We start from the raw sequence: 6,737 nt of genomic DNA, 5'->3' as shown, positions 1-6,737 counted from the left end.
GTAGCTGCTAATGATGACGTAACAGCAGCGTGAAGCCATGGAAGAAGATGTTACAGCTCAAGAAACATGTTTTTGGTACAAGCTAGGGAACTAGCAGATGATGTCTTAGTCACTTAACTTGTATGTCAACCCAATTAGCTACATGAACACACCTTTTGTAGATGTTATGTACGTAGTATGATCGCTGTAAAACAGACTAAACTTCTTCATATAAATAAATAATGGCTTCTGTTATGAAATCATATGTTCATCTGCAGCTTTTAAGTAAAAATATAAGTTGCTTTAATTTTGAAATTTTGGTGTTCATGATGGTGCTTTTTTGTATTTGGGTGATCATCAGTTAATTCTTCTTAGAGTTATCAAATTGGCTTCAAAAACACAAATAAGTTATTTACAGTTTCCTTTTTGTACTAAAGAGAGGAATGAATGTATCTTAGTAGTGTTAATATTCAGTTATGTTTGATTATCCTATGACTCACATGCATTCATGGTTTGGTTTGGCTGGTTTTAACACTAATCTTACGCTTCTTTTCACCGAACCCAAGGGTGCGACCGCCGGTCGCATCCTTTGGTTCAGACTTCTGGCTGAGAGGTATGAAAACTCAGTCAATGAAGTACACTGGGAGACGAATTGTCGATATCGACCTTAAAAAGAGTTCAGTTTGTTCACCATGGAAGCTTTTTAGAGGTGTAAGACAGACATTGGGGAAAATGGGTAGCGGAAATCCGGTTACCAAGAAACCGGACACGTGTCTGGCTTGGGACATTTGATACAGCAAAAGAAGCTGCTTTTGCAGATGATACAGCTGCTTATTTGTTGAGGGGTAATTATGCACATTTAAATTTTCCAAATTTAAAGCACCAGTTAAAGGCTAATTCAGGAAATGTTCACACTACAGCTCTTCTTAAAGCAAAGTTGCAAGCTTTATCATCTAATAAGAAAGGTAATGAATCTAATGATCTGTCACCAACACCCACGGAAATTGTTTTAACGACAGAAACACGTACGGGTCATGTTTTAGATAACTAAAAAAACAAGAAACCGACAGAAGTAGGGGAAGCGGATGGTGTCGAGGGTGTTTAGTTGAGCCGAATGCCGTCGTTGGACATGGATATGATCTGAAGTACTGGCCCTTGTCTTCTTTAGAGGGTTATTAGAAGAAAAAAGTAGTAATAATATATTTTAGCTAAATGACAGTTACTGATTAGAGCGGTCACTATATAATTTGGATAATGTGTTGAATTTGTTTACTCTTTTAGGCTGTCACTATAGTCCATATAATCAGTGACTGTGACTGACTGTGTTACTCCGCGTTACCAGTTGATGAAGATCAAAATCCGCTCCCATGATCTTCTACTTACCATGCAGGTGAACATCTAGATCCAATTGTCATATCAGAAGTCAAGGCCAAAAGAAAAGTTAAAGAAGTCAATGGTGTGTATTGGTGTTTCCACAAATCAACTCGATGTGTTTATGATGACATTTGAAGACTTTAATGCTATCGCATAGTTCCAACTTGACTTTATTTAGTCAACTTTTGTTCTTTGAAGCTCATGATTTACTTTCTAAACTGTTCAACTTCATGAATTATATTGTCCAATAAACCTTTCATAAAAGAGGCTTGATCCGTCACGAAGCGCGGGATCATTGGAAGTGGACAACAAAATTGATATATTAGTAGGGTAAAGTGATAATTTTGAATATAAACTGACTTAAAGAGTTGTTGAAACCCGGTTAATCTTTTAACATCACACTTAGTTAGATAGTTAGAATATATATTACATAGCGGTTATGAACTACGAGGACCAAAGTTGTCAAAGTTACAAGATGGTAACTACCATCATTACCGAAAAGGTGTGTCCCTTCTCTCACACCTATTCCGATCGGCACAAGGGAAAGACAAGAAGAAATGCACCGGTTGGATTTGAACGGACAAGAAACAACACACCTCTTCAAGGATTAATCACAACCACACATTCAAGAGACGTGTCTATTCACGAAGAGACACAACTCTTCACTCGTACCCGTAGAAAACTATAAATAGGATAGATTGTTTTTCATTTGAAATCACTTACTCTCATTCGATTGTACATACATTCAAGTTATTATTTATGCAAGTTTGTTTAATCACGCTCGTTCTAGAGATCAAGATCCATTTCGGGCCAACAAATTGGTATCAGAGCATCAGGCTCTATGCAGAGCATCAGGCTCTAGGCGTGGGAATCGCAAGGCATCGCAGGGAATTCGCGATCAGGTTTCAATTTCGTTTTTCAATTCGCAAGTTCAATTCAGAATTTTTATTTCGGTTCTAGGATAATCGGTTGAACCGAAGGGTTGGTTAGGAATCTAGGGTTTGTTTGATTCCGGGGTTTAGTGCGAATTAGATTGTTTGGTTGTTTGAATTATTACACGATTCGGGTAATCGTGGGGTTGTTGAGATCTATTGAAACCAAGAAAATAAAAGTTTATTAGAAGTGAAGATTGTTCGACAAGTAGACATGTCAGGAACATCCGGACAAAATCCGATAATAATACAGAAAGAAGGAAATTCTCTTTCCCAGTTTCAGTGTCCGATTCTGAAACCAACAAACTATACGGTTTGGGCTATTCGTATCAAGACGATTCTTGAAGCGAATGGTTTGTGGGAAACGATTGAACCGACAGAAAATGCAACGGTAGACACTAAGAAAGACAAGTCTGCAATTGCATATCTGTTTCAAGCAATACCGGAAGATGTTGTATTTCAAGTTGCAAGTTGTAAGACTGCAAAAGAAATTTGGGATAATCTAAAGGTTAGACACGTTGGTGTTGATCGGGTACAAAAGGCACGTATGCACACGCTATTATCAGAATTTGAATTATTGCAAATGAAGGATGACGACACTATTGATTCATTTACCGCAAAGATTAATAGTATCGTTACCCGGGCAACTGAAGTAGGAACGACATTGAGTCAACCGACTCTAGTACGCAAACTCCTAAATGGCGTACCGAATAAGTTTACTCAAATCGTTGCCTCCATGGAACAATATTCCGATCTAGAAACTATGACGCTAGAAGAAGCAGTCGGAAGATTAAAGACGTATGAAGAACGGCTCAGGTTAAAGAAAGGAAATCAAGGAGAAAGCCAAGATAGGCTTATGTTCACACATAATGATAACACCAGAGGAAGACAATCTGGAAACCGCGGACGTGGTAGGTTTAACCAAACACGTGGAAATTGGCGAAATAACGGAAATAGGCAAAGTCCCAAAAACGAAGGATCTACATCTAGATCTAGAAATGGAAATTCTAGAAATTGGAGGAAGTTTGCAAGAACCGACCTAAGTAAGATCCAATGTTTCAAGTGTCAGAAGTTTGGACACTTCAAGAAGGACTGTTCTGAGAAAGACGAAATACAAGAACATTCAAACCTCGTCGAGGAAGACGAAGCACCCGTATTGCTCATGGCAATACAAGAAGAAAATGTTGTTCAAGAAAGGGCTCTGCTAAACGAGGAACGTATAAAACCAACAAGTTACGCCTCAGAAGATGAAAGTCTATGGTACTTAGACAACGGGGCCAGCAACCACATGACAGGAGTGCGAAGTCACTTCAGAGAATTAGATGAAACGGTGACAGGGCAAGTACGGTTCGGCGACGGGTCGCACGTAGAAATTAAAGGCAAAGGTTCAATACTACTGGAATGTCTGAACCAAGAACAAAAGATTGTTTCACAAGTATACTACATTCCAAGTCTGAAAAGCAACATATTGAGCCTCGGACAACTTACAGAAATCGGTTGCAAAGTGGTTATGGACAGAGATCTACTGACTATCCGAGATCGAAATAGAAAGCTACTAATGCGAGTCAAGAGAATGAAGAACAGGCTGTACAAAGTCAAACTGAAGACTGGAAAACCAATCTGCCTGCTCTCAAAAACCGAAGACATAGCATGGTTATGGCACGCAAGGTTAGGCCATTTACACTTCGATGCTATTAAAGAAATGACTCGTAAGAACTTGGTATATGGAGTTCCTCAAATAAGTCATGCTAGTCAAATCTGTGACGCATGCTTATTAGGAAAGCATAGTAGGGCACCATTTCCAAATCAGGCGAAGTTCAGATCTTTAAAACCTCTGGACTTAGTCTATGGAGATTTGTGTGGTCCTATATCCCCACCAACACATGCTGGGAAGAAGTATATGTTCTTACTTATAGACGATTGTACTCGCTACATGTGGGCATATTTACTAACTTCCAAGGATCAAGCATTTGAAACTTTTAAGGAGTTCAAAGAAAAGGTGGAAAAGGAAGCGCATACCAAGTTAAAAATGCTATGGACGGATAGAGGAGGTGAATTCACATCGGCTGAATTCAACAAGTATTGCAAAACCAACGGCATAGCAAGACAGCTCACAGCACCATATTCCCCACAGCAAAATGGAGTAGTAGAAAGGCGAAACAGGACGATGTTATCCACTACTCGCAGTATGCTAAAGGCAATGAACATGCCACAGAACTTTTGGGGTGAAGCAATACGACACACGATGTAACGCCCTGCTTTTTCATACTTTCCATAATTAGAAAGCTCGCCTTGTAACGCTATTTTTGGAAATCTTGTATTATTGTAGTCGTCTTATCGTTGTAAAATCCGAGACTTGGATCATAAATAAAATTCGTATTTCTTTAAATTCACCATCTACATATTCATACATGTTCATACGTTCGAATTCATTGTACATCGAATCCTTATCTGTAATTCATACTTATACGATACTTATTCACGATGCATGTCCATGCTTGTCCTTATATTGTTGATACCTAAAAACCCCTAATAATATGCTTATTTATACAACGGTTAATCATCTAATATGTGACATATACTTGTCACTTACAAACATGTTACATACTTGTACATTACACTTTTTACCTAGTTAAATCATGTTTTATTTCATATTTCACCTTGTTACAAGTTAGGGGAAACATTGTTGCATATTATTAGACAACTTAATGAACAAAATTACTCATTATAATGTTTTAAAAATAAAAAAAATAAAGAAATATGGCAGCCCAATTCAGCAAAATTCAGCCCCACATAGTTGGGTTTTGTGGGCTAGTTTCAAGGTGTAACCCCTTCTAAACACTTCCAAAGCCCAACCCATTGAAACCCTAATCCTTCCCCCTATAAATACCACTTATAACCAGCCTCCCTACCACTTTTGCAACACTAAAAACTCTCAAAACATCCTCCAAACCGTAGCTGAAAGCAAAGGTTCGAGCAAATTGACACCCCTTCACGAAAATGAGCATAACTCACTCAATTCTTATCCGATTCACTTGATTCTTTTTCCTACTTGCTTGGATAATCATGGGGTTCAATTCCTAGACTTCTCCTTGGAGAAATCAGACCTGGAAATGCCCCGAAATCGTCCATAAACTTTCTGTTTGTTTTTATGTTCATCAAAAACTTGTTTAAACCTATGTAACTTGTGTTCAACACATCTCATACCTATGTCCTAATGCTTACAACTTATCCCATGGTTGGTTAAGCTTAAAAACAAGGTTGAGACATTTAAAATCAGAGGATTAAACCTCATAAACTTGGTGTTTTGTCTAGGGTTTCAACCCACAAATCATGTCAAGCTTAGGTCTTGATGAATGAGTGATTAGGGAACAACTTGGGTTGTCCTACATACAATCCTCACGTGATTTGATGATTTCTCTATAGTTAGGTTGTTTATGTTATTGTGCAAATCCTATTTCGTGACCCTCATTGGTTGTTGTTACACCAAGTGAAGTGGTGAACATTCAAGGGGTTCCTAAATGGAAGCATGTCCTTCCTACCCCATACATGACATCTATGATAACACGAGGTGCCTAAAGGAAGATTCTAATCTTCTACCTCCTACTTGAATTATTGGACTAAATAATATGTAGTACTTAACCTAGATATATATATATATATACACTCATTCGAACCTTTGATGTTGAACTCATGTTTATATGTTAAAGTAGTAGAACATCACCTAAGGCCTAAACCTTGTTGTGATTCTTATGGGTGTTCAACTCATGAAAACATTATCATAACCCTTGTGGTTACCAAGTGTCATACAAGTATTAAGTGTTGAAGATGATTATTTTCACATGCTATTCACATATCTTACTTTTTATGTTGTTTTGAATACCGAATCTCGACTCTAAGCATACTTGAACTTTAACCCTACACATTCAATCTTCCAACCTCATCAACTCGTCAATAATTGGATAATTGGAAAGCATGTGCAAACTTTGTGAGTATACTCGTATTTCCCCCTTTTACTTTTACCACTTTGGGGTGTAACATGTTTATCTATCAACAAACTTACACATGAACATTTTGCTTAAACACATGAACATTCCTATAACATGCTTGTATACGTGATGACTTGATGCTTTAAACTTGGATTTATCTTATGTGTTGAATTTATCATTAACTTCGTACGAGCCAAACCGTGACATATGTAGCGCTATAGGATTAACGACCCGCCTCTTTATCTCGGTAATGTCATGAGCATATTGCATTTCCTTGGTTTGATATGTTAGACACATACCATATTTAAAGGCTTATCTTGAATCACATGCTTGCTATGAGGAATTGTTCAAAACTTATCTTTTGCTATGTACGTATCAAACTTGTATACTCGCCTTTGCTTTTGCATTGAACTTTATTTTAACATGTTACAGGTGGATGTTGACGATGCATGGAATCTAGTAG

General features: G+C 37.7%; 1 pseudogene; it reads left to right on the top strand.

Annotated features, from left to right (window-relative positions):
• Positions 1-609: 609 nt before the first annotated feature.
• Positions 610-1,123, top strand: LOC110942000 (annotated as a pseudogene).
• Positions 1,124-6,737: the final 5,614 nt, after the last annotated feature.

Source organism: Helianthus annuus, chromosome 9 (assembly GCF_002127325.2).
Source record: "Helianthus annuus cultivar XRQ/B chromosome 9, HanXRQr2.0-SUNRISE, whole genome shotgun sequence".
NCBI lineage: Eukaryota > Viridiplantae > Streptophyta > Magnoliopsida > Asterales > Asteraceae > Helianthus > Helianthus annuus.
Note: the sequence above shows the minus strand (reverse complement) of the source record. Positions and strands in the feature narration are given on the sequence as shown.